General features: G+C 41.1%; 1 non-coding gene and 1 pseudogene across 1 annotated transcript; one reads left to right on the top strand and one right to left on the bottom strand.

The window, feature by feature from the left end:
• The first annotated feature begins 3,220 nt into the window (after window positions 1-3,220).
• On the top strand, window positions 3,221-3,328 carry LOC124981486 (U6 spliceosomal RNA). The gene has a single exon (XR_007108009.1). It is a non-coding gene; the product is annotated as a U6 spliceosomal RNA (small nuclear RNA).
• Window positions 3,329-10,467: 7,139 nt separating this feature from the next.
• Window positions 10,468-11,891, bottom strand: LOC124979291 (eukaryotic translation initiation factor 3 subunit E-like; annotated as a pseudogene).
• Window positions 11,892-15,417: the final 3,526 nt, after the last annotated feature.

The raw sequence follows: 15,417 nt of genomic DNA, 5'->3' as shown, positions 1-15,417 counted from the left end.
GTACTCTGTCCCAGAGCCTGTAGGCATTTGCACACCATAGATACCTCACTGCCAGCTCCAGACCTGTCCTATGAGTTGAGTGGAAGACTAAGCCCAGAGAAAGGTCCACTCACTTTCTAGGAACTCAAGTCTTCTTTCCAGTCTCTAAACCTGCCAAGCCCTGCTATCTAAGGGCTGGGCAGGACCTAGAGTCATTCCCTGGATTTCTCCCATACACGTGGCAGCAGTGAAGATGCCTCTCCCTCTTCTCTTGATGTACCCAACCAGCTTCCATGGATACCTATAATCCCTTCCCTCCCCTCCACAGCCAAGCAGGCAAAAATATCAGATGTCCCCAGTGAAGAGTGCTGCAACTTTGGGTCTGGAACCTGGCCCTAGAAAGAGCAAATGACACAGTTGCCAGTGTGGTAAGCATAATGGTGATGGGAGAGATGTCGGGAAGCATTGAAGAAGCTGGATACAACTCCTGGGGCAGAAAACTGTCTGGAAAAGAGGGGCCCATAGGACACTAGAAAGAGAAATCAGATGACCATCCTGGTGCCTAGGCCCATGCCCTGACTCATCTCAGGCAAACATGGGTACCTCCTTAGGGTCAGCCAAGGTGCAGAGCAGGTCAGGAAAGAGGGGAGGTAATAGTATAGACAAAAGGATTTTGAGAGTGTATGCAGAAGAGGGGAGCCTGTGGCTAGTACTCATTTGGCATATGCAAAAAGTGTCATGTCCTGGTCTGGAGAAATGTGTTCAGGGACCCCAGTCCAGTGCTTACAATCTCTAGGAAGATCCAAATCAAAATGTAGAAAGCATTCTGGCTAGACCTAGGGTACAGAGTCCCAGGGCACCATGGCTGGGCCCAGTTTACATCATGGGGAAGGGCAGGGGGTAGCCCTAAGTTGATGAGCTGTCCCAGAATGAGGATCCTTACACTTTATCATGCTGAATCACGTTGCTTGACCCTTGAAGTCTGCCCCCCTTCTTTATCCAGGGTGTATGTCGATATAGTCTGGATAAATGTCTGAGGCAGGTGGTATTGCTGGGCCCAAACAGGGGATACTCTTGTATGGGATAAGAGTGGACAATCAACCATGGAGTGGGAAGGCCTAACCCCTTAGCCTCCTCATGGGCCCCACACCATGGCCTCTATGACTATGGATTAGAAATTACAGTCAGAAAACAATAGAAATTATTGTCATCCTGGGCATTATAGTGATTCTCAAAGGCAGATGAAGTGATTATTAGCAAGCCAATTAGGCAAATAGGGCAAGAAAGGGACAAACAGGGCATGGAATAGTCACCAAGGTTCTAGAGAAAGCCCAATAACTGACTTCTGGTGTTCATCTCACTGCAATGCCCCTCTTGCTGAGCCTGTTCTCCATTTCATCCATCAAGGAGCCAATGTCAATGAGAATCCAAACTTCTCTCTAGTCATCATGGTAGTTAACAAACTCCAAGCTCTCAACAGCAGAATCCCAGAGGGAGTCAAAAGGAGACTGTGTGGTTTGAGAACAAACGTGTTACCCCGTGGCTGGCTTGCCAGTCATGGCAAGGACATAAACAGCACTCAATGAGAAAAGGAGACTTCTGGGAATACCCTGGGGAAGGGGGGACCTGGAAGAACTGTAGACATTAGGTTGTGGCTGCCCACACACCTCCTGGGCCCTCAGGCAGTGAACTACAAACTGCTGCTTCATTTTCTTATTGCAGTTGTTGATCCACAGCTGTGACAAGCTGTTGTTGGAGAAGAATGTGAACCCAAACCGGTACAGCAGGCATGAAAGAATGGGAGAAAATCAGGGGCCACCAAGAGAGGGTTTTCCTGAAGCCCAGGTGGCAAGAGTCTTGCCAAATTGAATGACTAGGTATCCATGTGTGCCAGAAGAATCTCATAATCAGAATAATCTGGGACTAAGTTGGGGACCATCCACTGGACAGTGGAGAACAATAACTTCTCCATGCGTGGGTCCATGGGGTCCCCATCTATTACATTTTGTATCTGGGATGTCCCCCAAAGACCCATGTGTTAAAGGCTTGATCCCCAGTTTGGTACTCTTGGAAGGTGGTGAAACTTAGAGAGCTGGGGTCTGTGGAAGGTCTTCATGTCACTGTAGGCACGCCCTCAAAGGGGATGATGGAACCCTAGTTTCTTCCTCATTCTACCTTTCAATTCCCTGCCATGAGGTGCGTGGTTTGCTTCACACATACTCCTGATACGATGCACTGCCTTCCCAAAGGAAATGGGGAGTCACTCATGGGTTGAGGGGCTGGGGATACCGTGCAGTTGGTAGAGTGCTTGCCTTGCAAGCACAAGGCCCTGGATTTAATCCCCAGCACCAGGAAAAAAAATCATGGGTTGAAACCTCCAAAATTCTAAGTTGATTATCTTATTTATTATAGTGACAGAAAGCTAACATACCATTTCTTCTTCTGTCCCTTTTGTGAGCTTAGAACAGGCAGAAAGACCCCATGAAGAATGAGGGCAGGTCCAGATACCAAGACCTACTTTTGAGTCTATTTTCTGGTCTTGTCTCTTTGGAGAGCAGCCCCTTCTGTGGAAATTTCTGAGCGGTCTTTTAATGCCTTTCTTCTAAACATTCACAGAAATAGCCAAACGTCATTGACTTTTTCATGAACTCCTGTAATGAAAGATAAAAACCTCAACAGAGAGCCAGACATGATAATTTGCACCTATAGTCTCAGTTACTTTGGGAAGATCACTTGTGTCTAGGAGCTCAAGATCAGCTTGGGCAACATACCAAGACCCTTGTCTCCCCTGGCCAAAAAAAAAAAAAAAAAAAAAAAAATCAAAACAAGACAGTAGAGCACATCCAGAGCCTGATGGTGCTGTGACCCCAAGGCATGGAGCCCCAGTACTCCCACCACAGTCTGCAAGCAGTCACCACATCCATCTTCACCCTCACCAACCAGATTCTTCTGACCAACGTGGCAGCGGTTCCCATGAAGTGCATGGGCAACTGCTTCAAGATCACCTGCTACAAGAACAAGGTGGTGAAGGACGCAGTGGTGATGCACCTATAATCCCAGAGACTCAGGAGGCTGATGCAGGAGGATTGCAAGTTCATAGCCAGCCTCAGCAACTAAGCAAGGCCCTGTGTCCAAATGAAAAATAAAAAGAGCTGGTTGAGGGCCCCTGGATTCAATCCCTGGCACCAAAATAGATAAATAAAACAAAATAAAATAAAACAAAACGTAATAAAATATGATAGTGCTTGCTTCCGCAGCACACATACTAAAAATCAGAACTATATAGAAAAGATTTGCATGATCACTGCACAAGGATGACATGCAAATTCATCAAGTATTTCTTTTTCTTTCCTTTTTTTAAAGAGAATAAGTGCATACTGTTTATAAAAAATATGTATTTATTTATTTTTAATATGGTGCTGAGGATTGAACCCAGTGCCTCACACATGCTAGGCAAGTGCTCTACAACTGAGCCACAACCCCAGTCCCTCATGAAGTGTTTCTTATTTTTAAGACAGGCAACCTAAAAAAAAAAAGAAAAAAGAAAAAGAAAAAAAAAAGAAAGAAAAAGGAAAAGAAGAAGAAGAAGAAGAAAAAGGATGAAAAAAAGACTTCAGAGAAAAAGAACTTTTAGAATTAAACTTTTCAATAAAAATTGGAGGATAACGAAGTAAGGAAGAAAAGGAGAGTTAGAAAATAGGTGAGAAAAGAAAAAAATTAGTTGACTGACTTCCTATTAGCAGGAAGAAAACAGTTGGGGGGTATTAGAACTAATGTTTTTAAACCCCCAGAATAGGAAAGCATGAGTTTACAGGTTAAAAGGACTCACACTACACATTCACACAATGGATGAACAAATGCCACACAAAGAACAGCACCAGAAACTCTAACAAAACCTCTGCATAAAAAGGTCCTAAAATTTCTGGGGGAAAAACATTAATAAATTACTATAGCAACACTGGAAGACTATAGAAGAAAACTTCAAATTTTGGAGGGAAAATTATCTCCACGTGAAATTATGTATCCAGTCAAAATACTGATCAAATGTGATAGTGGAAAAAAGATATTAGATGTTCACATACAATATGCCTGGAGATCACCCCATGAGAGTATGTAGATTATCTTCCTTGCCCTATTTTATAGCTACATCGTAATTGATTTTGCAATTATGTCATAGTTTATTCAAACAGATCTGGCTGATGGGCATTTGAATTGTTTTCAGTGTTGCTATTATAAATACTGTGTTATAATAAATAATCCTCCTTGGGTTGGGTTGTGGTTCAGTGGTAGAGTGCTCGCCTAGCAGGTGTGAGGCCCTGGGTTCAATCCTCAGCATCACATAAAAATTAAAATTAAAATTAAAAAATCTTATTGTATCCACCTACCACTAAAAAATATATATTTAAAAAATAAAAAATAAATAATCCTCCTTTTGCATTATTAAAAAAAGATATTAGATGTTCAAGGTCTCAAAATTTTATCTTCCATATACCTCTATCTGGAAACTTTCAGAAAATGTGCTGGATACACGCAAGGGAATTAACCAAAATGAAAAAGCTATGGGACCAAGAAATATATGAGTGGGGAAGCCCCAGATGAAGGGGCAGAGGTTCTCTTGGGTGACAGTTCCGTGGCAGCAGCACTAGGCAGGAGGTCTGAGAGCATATGTCAATAAGAGAAAAGGGATGCGCGATCTGGGCTAGGTGGTGCTCCCTGCAATCCCAGACTCAGGAGGCTGAGGCAGGAGGATCACAAGGTTGGATCAGCAATTTAGTGAGCCCTATCTCAAAACAAAATTTAAAATAAAAGGGACAAGGATGTAGTGTAGCAATAAGAGTGCCCCTGAATTGAATACTCAGTACTAGAGAGAGAGAGAGAGAGAGAGAGAGAGAGAGAGAGAGAGAGAGAAAGAGAGAGAGGATGTATTAGGCCTGATAATGATATATATTTGCATTTGCTGATATTATTGGTGGATGCTTCCCAGTTCTGAGTGGTCAGGCTTGGAACTAATTAATAATAGATATATGGAAACAGAATAGAGAATCTACAAATCGACTTACATTTAATATAACTGATTTTTTTTTTTTACCAATATGCCAAGGCAATTCAATGGTGAAAGAATAATCCCCTTCAACAAATTTCCACATGAAAAAGAAATCCTCAACCACAACCCTATACTGTATAGAAAAACTAATTCAAAATGGACCATGGACCTAAAAGTAAAATTTAAAACTATAAAGTTGAAGAAGAAAATGGGAGTGATAGTTTAGGAAGGTTTTATTTTTTTTTCAATATTGTAGATTAAACCCAAGGTCTTGTGCATGCTCAGCAAGCACTCTGTCACAGAGTTACATCCCCAGCAGCCTTTTTAAAACATTATTTTTAGTTGTAGATGGACACAATACGTTCATTTTATTAATTATTTTTATGTCGTGCTGAGGCTTGAACCCAGTGAGCCTCACTAAATTGCTGAGGCTGACTTTGAACTATGATCTCCTGCCTCAACCTCCTGAATTGCTAGGTTTATAGGTGTGTGCCACTATGCCGAGCCCCAGCCCTTTTAATTCTATTTTGAAACAAAGTCTCACTAAGTTGCTGAGTCTGGCCTTGAATTTGCATCCTCTTGCAGGTGCTGAGTGCTGAGTGGCTAGGAATATAGGTGGGCACCACCACACCTGGTTATGTTTGACAAAAATTTCTTTAATATGACACAAAATACTTGAATTATGAAAGAAATTAAGCAAGTGAGAAATAAGTAAAATATTTTTTTTTTTGCAATTATACAGGAGGGACTGTTTAGAGGGAAAAGAGGGGTGGGAGGTGTAGGGGGAAGGAAAAAATAACAGAATGAATCAAACCTCATTACCCTATGTGAATGTATGATTATGCAAATGGTATGCTGTTACTCCATGTACAGAAACAACATGTATCCCATTTGTTTACAATAAAAATAAATTTAAAAAAAAGAATATCCAAATTCATACAAAACAAATAGTTGAGCTTGGTAAAAAGTCTAGCTTTAAAAAATAACTTGTCTGTTTTTAACTCAAATACTTTTAAAATGTGACCATATGATAGTGACATTTCTCAGCAGTTTTGATGTAAATCATACCAGTTGAATTAAACGTCATTCTTTGCAAAATGTATAAGCCTGGACTTAACTCTATTGAAGATATTTTAATGATTTCAGTTTTGGTTTTTTTATTTGTTTGTTTTATTTAGATATCAAAAACATTAAAAATAAAGAATAATCAGAAGAGAAAAGGGGTATACCCAAACTGAAAGATACCATTTTAATGTTCATTTCAAGGTATCCCTTAACACAGGAGGATTTCATTCATTCTTTCATTCATCCATCCATCCATTCATTAATTCATTCCACAATTATCTATTGAATGTCCACCATGAACCAGGAATTATTTGAAGCTCTGGTGATATGGAACAATGACCCTCTTCTTGCATATATCTGTTGAGAGGACAGAATAGTCAAAATAAACCAAAAACAAAAAAGATACCAAACTAAAAATATATATATATATATATATTAAGTACAGGAAAAACAAACATTTTACAAATTCAGTCCTATTGCATTATAAATCTGTCCTGTGAACAGTAATCATATGGTCATGGGGATGCTGTGTATTAATGTAATTAGATAAAACAATAGTAAGCACAGGGGAAAATAAAAGTTAAATTCTTATCAAAGTAGGAAGTGGATAGAAAATATCTAAAATTTACAAACCCATAAGTAACAGTAGATGCATATGATTTTTAAATGTGGATATAAGTCCTTCAAAAATAGCAGAGGCATTTGAGAATACCTGCCTCTAGAGAGAGGGACCTAGGAGGAGGTAAGGGACAAGAATGCTGGTTTTGTTACATATTTTTCATCTTTTTTTTTTTTTTTGGTAGTACTGAAGCTTGAACCCAGAGCATACTAAGCTCTACTAACAAACTACATCCCCACCCACCCCCGGATGCTGTTTTACTATAAGCCTTAGAACACTTATTCCCCTAACTGCTGCCTGAACTACTGGGAAGAAATAAATTAAATTTAAAATAACATCAGGGTTAGGAACAGTGGTGCACACCTGTAATCTCAGTGAATTGGGAGACCGAGGCAGGAGAATCACAAGTTCCAGGTCAGGCTCAGCAATTTAGCAAGATCCTATCTCAAAATAAAAAATAAAAAGGACTGACGATATAGCTCAGTGGTAAACTGCCTCTGGGTTCAATCCCCAGTATCAAACAATTCACACCAGGCCCAGCCCATATCCCTAGAAACTACTCGGAAGGTCACTGAGATGTGGCTGTGTGACCTCAGGGCAAGACAAGGCCTGGCTGCTAAACAATCCTGAGTGGTGAAAACAACAGACACTCTGCATACAGGAGAAGCTGGGGGGAAGTCCAAGAGCTGAGGTTTGGACCCTTTCTCTGTTCAGTTTGATTTGAGTCTCAGGAACCTGATATTGCCAGAAAGGACTGTATTAGTCTGCTTTTTGTTAACCTAATGAAACACCTGAGGCAAGCTATAAAGAAAAAAAGGTTTATGTAGGTCAAAATTCTGGAAGTTCAAAGCATGGCACATGCACTGTTCAGTTTTGACAAGGGGTCTCTCAGCTTTCACATCATGGCAGATAGCAATGGTGGGAGTGCATACCAGAACAAGGGATTGCATCTCAATACAGGAGACCACAGAGAGTCTAGGGTCCCACAATCCTTTCCAAGAGTATTAGAGCATGTCCCCAGTGACCTAAGGAACTCCCACTAGGTGCCATCTCTTAAAGGGCCCATTACCTCCCAGATTACCATACTGGATATCAAGCCTCCAACCAAGACACTTCAGGGTAAAAACCACATCCAAACCATAACAGGGCTCTTATCCTAATCCAAGGAGAGGATGGTTGCGTCTCTGTGGCCCATAATAGACAAATCTAACCCCTTTGTTGTCTGTGGGATCCAGGTATGTGACAAAGTATTTCCAGACCCCTAAGGCCTGGAGTTGGATGTTAGTGACAGGGTGGGTATTTGCAGACCATAATGCAAGATTTGGATTCAACTGGCTGGCTAGACACATTCCAGAGGTGGAGCAGAAACACAGGGAGCAGAGGCCTGCACCGCGATGCTGTCAGCTCAGGGAAAGGTCCAGCGCTCGCCCAGATGGAAACCCAGTACAGCTTGAGGTCAGGGACGTTGGGCAGAAGAGTGCCAGACAGAAGGCTGGAGTGAGCTTTGGGGCAACACTGTCCTGAGCTCCAATGTCAAGAACAACTCAGGCACAAGACCCTTCATCTTCCTCAGCTTCAGTGTCCCCAAGTTGAAAATGGAGTAAAGATGGCCCTTACTTCAGGACTGTGGTTTGAACTGTCCTGGCCCAATCACCTAAGACTACAGGGGTTGACCTAGAGTTAACCAAGTCAGGATCACTGGCTCTTTGTAATGGAGGAGCACACCCACAAGAGGACCCAGGAGCCCTTCACCAAAGGAAGACAGTCACTACAGTATTGGGGGAAGGGTAAAGTTTAGATGACATTTAAATGAAACTTTTTTTTTTTAATGAGACTTTAACCACAACAGGGATGTGTGCAACAGGCTGGACTGTGGACTGTGCCCCATGTTCTATTTTCCTTGGAAACTAGATACATGTGGAATGTTGTGTGCAGAAAATCCTTATCTGAAGCTCCCCTCTGGGCTGGGAATAGAGGCTGCTTCTGTGTCAAAGTGACTTGGATCCTCCAGACAAGAGTGGGTAGGATACATTCTTCTTACTGATGTAATTTTGAAACAGAAAAGCTTTTGATGCTTTCTAATTTTAGGGAAAAAAAAAAAAACACTTTTCTCAGCAAGAAAGCTAGTGCTAGTAACTCAAAGAAGGGGTGGCTGTGACACCGTCCAACTGCAGTGTATGATGGGAGAGATACTGCTTCCTAAAGTTGGCGCTGCTGGCATGTGTGTGTGTGTGTGTGTGTGTGTGTGTGTGTGTATACACATTTCTGTTGTCTCTGCTGGATCAAAGGCAGGGCTGAATGAAGCACACTGCCCTACACAATGTGGGGTCCAGGCATCCTATGGCGCCCCTCTGTCTGTGGAGACATAAAGTTCAATCAGCCTTGACTTCTATGACACGGAGGGAAGGCAAGAAAAGTTCCCATTTTGCCAGGGCCTGAGAAGGCGGCAGCCCCTCTCTCTTCCCTCTCACCTCCATCCCACAAGTCCTCCCTGGACAGTTGGGAGAATCCTTGGGAAGAGGATTGGAGGTCTCTGGGATATGACGGAGCCTCCCTAGCAAAGCAGGCAGGGAAACTTCATTTAAATATTTTGAAACAGCAACCAACATAAGAAGCACAGAAATTCCCTGCAATGTGGACAGCACATGTTCCCTTCCAGCGCACCCTTGATCCCCACCACCTCCCAGGGTCCCAGCCACAAGAGCCAGGCTCACACCAGCAGGAGGCTGGGATCAGAGCTTCTGTGGACTTTCCAAGTGTGTTTACTCACATTCCTATGTATCCCCAAGGGAATGTCAGCTGAGACATTCCTAAGTGTGAGTTGAGAAAGGAAAAAAAAAAAAAAATGCAGCCCCTGATATCCACAAGTGATTTGACATTCCCAGCTAAAACTCGATGTTGTCACTAGCTGGTCTGACAGGTCATTTTGTTCTCTTTTTGGACACAAATAGTCTCCAAGAATACCAACCTCAGATAAGGTTAGTCTGGAGCCATGATAAAATGAGACAGAACAAGGTCACTTCATAATTTTTTCTAAGGACAGACAAAATCGATTACTATGCTACCATTCATAAAATACCAAATATACTTCTCTCTTGGCTAAAATGAGTAATTGCTACTTTTAATAGCTTTCTTGAGCTATAATTCACGTCCCATACAATTCTTCCATTTAAAGAGTACAATTCATGACTTTTAGTAAATCCAGAGTTGTGTATCACAATGCCTGGTAGTCCATTTTTCAGTACTGTAATGAAATACCTGAAGCAGACCACTTTATAAAGAAAAGAGGTTTATTTTTGCCTTATGAAAAACTGACCAGACAGCATGATACAGCTTCTTTTTTGGCTGTTATTGTTTTAAATTTGGGGATTGAACCCAGGGGCACTTGTCCACTGAGCTACATCCCTGCCCTTATTTTTTGAGATAGAGTCTCACTAAGTTGCCAAGGCTGGCCTCAAGCTTGTAATCCTCCTGCCTCAGACTCCCAAATTTCGGGGATTACAGGTGTGCACCACTGCACACACAGCTCACAAATTCTTATCTGGGCTTCCCTTGGCTGCAACACATCATGGTGGGAGCATGTTTGTGTGTCTGGTTTCTGTCCCTCTTTTTCCTCTTCTTTTTTTCTTTTTTGATGAATCAGAGCCAATCTTACTGAAATCCTCTGAATTTAGACTGAATATGTTAATTGCTTTTAAAATATATGTCATCCTTTATATAATGATTTTATTATTTCATCTTTCTGTTTTTCATCTACTCTTTACAGTTTTTCTGTAGACCCAGAATCTTGGGTTGTCCAGTGAGGAGCCTCTGACCTACTATTCTGAGTAAGTTTCTTTTCAATATTCATGACCAACATCTGGCTTCTAAAAGAATGGCTTAGGGCTTTTCAATCACTTGCGGATAAGGTGAGACTGATTGTTAGCCATAACCACACGACCTAATTTAGAATAAATCTTGGATCCAGTGTTGCATTTCTGATCAAATTCCCAATCTACCTTTCAGTCTCTTCTAGAGTCATGTTCAGCTTAATCTGCCAACATATTAATGCTGATACACTGGTGGGTACAACCAAAAGTCTCAAATATGAAGAGATGGGCATTTTCAATGAAATTCTCATGACAAGCCACCAAGTCATTCACAGCACTGAGACACATTCCCTCAGCTGCTTCTGAGCCCCATCAAAGTCAAAGTTAACATGCAGGCATTCAACAAATCCCATAACTGTAAATTCTGCCATTCTTTATATGTGTAAGACTCCTACTGAATAATTTTTACTAGATTCTTTAGCACCTCCAGCATTTTCAAACCTCTTTGTTTATTATGACTGTAGTGATCATGTAGCAGAGAATCTGTGTACACACTGCCTGAGTTGCATTAAGATACTGTAGCTGGTAAAGGAAGAAATCAATAACATTATCACAACCTTTGGAGTGGTTGAAGAAAACAGACCAGTAAATGAACCATGATCACTGCTGAAGAGACTGGAATGGAGAACTCATAGAATTATTATCTATGTCATGTCTCTTCTAAATATGTAAGTTCTTCCAAGGCTGCATTCCAATACTGCATTAAGAATTCAGAAGACATTTTTTCCCCAGAGAGAATTCAAAGCATTTCTATCTGTTGTTGGGACCAACACTCTAATGAAGTAAAGATATTCTGCTGCTTCTGGGTAATTTCCACATTCATATTGGAATTTTGCATACCAGCAGATTGTATCTAAATCTTCCTGCCTAAACCCATGCTTGTTTGGCAGGTAGTCCAATAATATCTGACCATCCCTGGTTGACTGCATTTGCCTTGTAGTTTCTGGACTGTCAAACATCTTCAAAATTGATTCTGTTTTTGCCTGAAGCTATTTAGTTGTGCAACAACTGTGGGGTTTTTTTTCTCTTAAAGCATGAGGAATATCATCAGAAAAAAGGTTTTTGGCTGGGGACGTAGCTCCGTGAAAGAATACTTACCCGCATGCACAGAGCCCTGGGTTCAATGCCCAGTACTGAAAAAAAAAGAATAAAGGTTTTATGTGCCCATCTATAACCAAGTCTACCCTGCTGGCACAACTGAGAAGATGTGATTTCCCTCATAATAATTCTTTATCATTTTATATCTCCTTACCATAGAGAAACTCAAGGAGTGGAAAAAAAGATGCCCATCCAAAAAGTGTGTGATGTGAACAGTCAATCACATGCTACATCTTGTCAAAGAAAGGGGAGTCTGTGTTCACTAAAACTTCTCTGACTCTCAGGATTAAATCATAGGCCTCCACGGTAATGAACTTATTGAATCCTAATCACTTTCCAAAGGTACCACCTCTAAACATCAGAGTTGAATGAAATTTCTAATCTCTTAATACTATTAACATATGACTTTGGGTATTGAACAAAGTTGGGAGACAAACCATATTCAAACCATAAAACTATGTCAAATTTAGAACATTCCACCCCAAAAAGAAACCCTGGCCATACCCTAAGCATCACTTCAAAATCCTACCATCCCCATCAACTAGGCAGACACTAATCTTTCTGTCTTATATATTTGCTTAGTTTGAATATTTCATATAAATGGAATCATATAAGAGGTGATCCTTTGTGATATGTGTGGTCCTCTTTCTCTTAGCATGTGTTTTCAAGTTTTATATCTGTGATAGCATATATCACTGGAATGGTCAATTTTATGTGTTAACTTGACTGGGCCACAGGGTACCCAGATTTTTGGTCAAACATTATTCTAAAGTATTTCTTGGAATGTTCAGGATGAGATTAATGTTTAAACTTGGGGGTTGGGCATATAGTTCAGTGGTAGAGTAATTGCCTAGCATGTAGACATCCCTAGGTTCAATCCCAGCACCATTTAAAGTGTGTGTGTGTGTGTGTGTGTGTGTGTGTGTGTGTGTGTGTGTTTGAACTGATAGACTGAGTGAAGCAGACTGCCTTACATAAGTTGAAGGCCTGACTAGAACAAATGGTTGACCCTCCCCTGAGTAAGAGAAAATCCCTCCTGCCTGGATAAAGAACATGTGGCACACATAAACAATGGAATACTATTCAATCATAAAAATAATGAAATCCTGTCATTTGCAACATGGATATGCAAGACACAGAAAGAGAAGTCCCACCTGACCTCACAAGTGGAATCTACAAAAGTGATTTCATAGAGTTGAAAGTAGGATGGTTGGTTACAGAGGTTGGGGAAAGCAGGAGGGAGGGAGGAGAAGACTGAATGATGCGTACTAAGTCACAGTTGAGAGTGAGAAGTTCTGGTGTGCTCAGTAGGGGGACTATAGATGACAATAACGTACTATATACTTCAAAAAGTCAAAAGAAGGGGATTTTAAAAGATTTGAAAAGTTTTCACTATATAGAAAGGACAAATATGTGAGAGAGAGATATATTCAACCTGATGTCAACATCACACAATGTATATGTGTGCTGAAACATTGTTAGCTCATTAATATATATGGTTTTTCATGTTTTTATGGATCAGTTAAAATTTTAATTTAACTTTAAAAATATGCTTGTGGGTATAGCACAGTGGTAGCATGTGCTATGGCATGTGTGAGGCTCTGGGTTCGATCCCTAGCACCAAAGATAAGTAAATAAAATCAAAATCAAATTTTTAAATTTTTAAAAAACATTTGGTAGCAAATGAATGTCAAGCTTTCCTTCCACAAGAAATTTGCCACCTTGAATACCCCCACACATCTGAAACACTGTCTGTGTAGATGAAAGTGAAGCCATAAATTCCTGAGTTAACCTGTCTACACCCCTGCAAATCAACCCTCCTTGCTTAGGGTCCTAGCAAGCTTCTCCCTGCACTAGTTTGTCTCTGGGGAAAAAAGGGGCTTTCAAAAAGGGCCTGAGCAGGCAGCACAGGAATTCATTTTCAGAAGCTTCAGTAAATTCCTAACAGGAGCTGAAGTTGAATCTCAGTGGTAGGGCTCATGCTTAGCATGAGTGAGGCCTTCTGTTTCATACCCAGCACTGCAAAACAAAACCAACCCAACAAACAAACAAAAACCACCCCAATTCCTAACAGTAGTCAGTAGGTTCCACCAATAAAGGCTCTTGTGAGCCTCTCTGTTGTCACCTGGTCATCACCTGTGAGTGGTGATGAACAGCAAACTTCTCAATCTTAGAGTCCTCTTCAAAACAATAAGAAATAAGCAGAAAATAATGAATAAGCAGAAAATAAATCAAATCAATCTGAATTAACACAGACAGGGAGAGATGGGTAGAAGTTGACTGTTGTATCAAATGTAACAAAATAAGCAGTTTTCAAGGATATTGATACTCCACAACATTTGAAATTCAAGTCACTTAATGCTTCACATATAACCAGGTGACACTATCAAAGTGAGACAATTTCTAGGTTAAATATAGACACAAGCTTGGCTCTCATCTCTTTGTAATTCTTGTACCAGTATGCCATCGAATCTTATTCAATTAGCACAAATATAAAGAGTACAGAGAGCATTAAACTGGACATGATACATTTCTTCTTTGGAGAAATAAAAGGTCTCAGTGCTGAGGCCAGTTACAGTCAAACAGTCCTCAGGCTATAAAAAGGTCCCATGTGATCCAGCAGGACTGACAATGTTGAACTAACACTAACATCTACACAGTGCTTTCAAGTTTATAAGTTATCCATCCTCCTTTCCATATTTCCCAGACTGGAAAACTGAAGCCCAACTTCACCCTCAGTTGTCTGGATGCCAGAGGCATGGCACCACCCTTCAGTCTGTTTATGTGACATGGGAAGAATGAAACAAAGCTCCCCTCAGTCCATCAGTCATATACAAAACATAACTGCTAGCCAAACAAGGTGGTGTACACCAAGCAAGCTGGGAGGCTGAGGCAGGAGAATCACAAGTTCAAAGCCAGCCTCAGCAACTTAGTGAGGCCCTAAGCAACTTAGCAAGACCCTGTCTCAAAATAAAAAGCAAAAAAGGGCTGGGGATGTGGCTCACTGGTAAAATGCCTCTGGGTTTAATCCCCAGTACCCCAAAACAAAACAAAACAAACAAACAAAAACAGAAGTGCTTCAAGTACAACATAAGCAGCCAAGATAATTTATGAAGTTATACATGAAGCTATTTCCCCTTTTAAAAAGTCCTCTGAATAGTTGGGCACAGTATTATATACCTGTAATCCCAGTGATTCAGGAGGCTGAGGCAGGAAGATGGTTAAGTTCAAGACCAGCCTCAGTAACTTAGCAAGAATCTGTCTCAAAATAAAAAATTAAATTAAAGAGGGCTAAGGGTGTGGCCCTGTGGTAAAGGGCCTCTGGGTTCAATTCCTAGCACCACACAGGCACACAAGAAAAGCTCACTGACTACCAATCTGGGTTTTTGTTTCAACTGTGAACTGAGCATGGTGGTCACAAAGAAGCACTTGCAGGTCCCTGTGCTTCAGGCCAGTGGGGCATATACACACCACTTGCCATAAAACGTGGTGAATGCTCAAAGCACTTGGGGTACCCAGAAAAGATGCTTCATTCAGGCTGAGAGAGAAAAGGTGAAGGAAATGTTTGCTGGGGAAATGAAACTTGCCTGAGGCCTGACAGAGGAACAGAAATCTGCAAACCCTACAAGGAGAGTAGGAAATCTGGACAGAGGGAACAGAGTGTGGGAAGGCTGCAAAGTTGAAAAGGTCCTACATATTTACAAATCATGTGACTCAAAAGGAAGCGAGCAGGGAAGCCCTGG

The sequence above is a fragment of the Sciurus carolinensis genome, chromosome 3 (assembly GCF_902686445.1).
Source record: "Sciurus carolinensis chromosome 3, mSciCar1.2, whole genome shotgun sequence".
Classification (NCBI taxonomy): domain Eukaryota; kingdom Metazoa; phylum Chordata; class Mammalia; order Rodentia; family Sciuridae; genus Sciurus; species Sciurus carolinensis.
The sequence above is the reverse complement of the archived record's forward strand: the minus strand, read 5'-3'. Positions and strand labels throughout refer to the sequence as shown.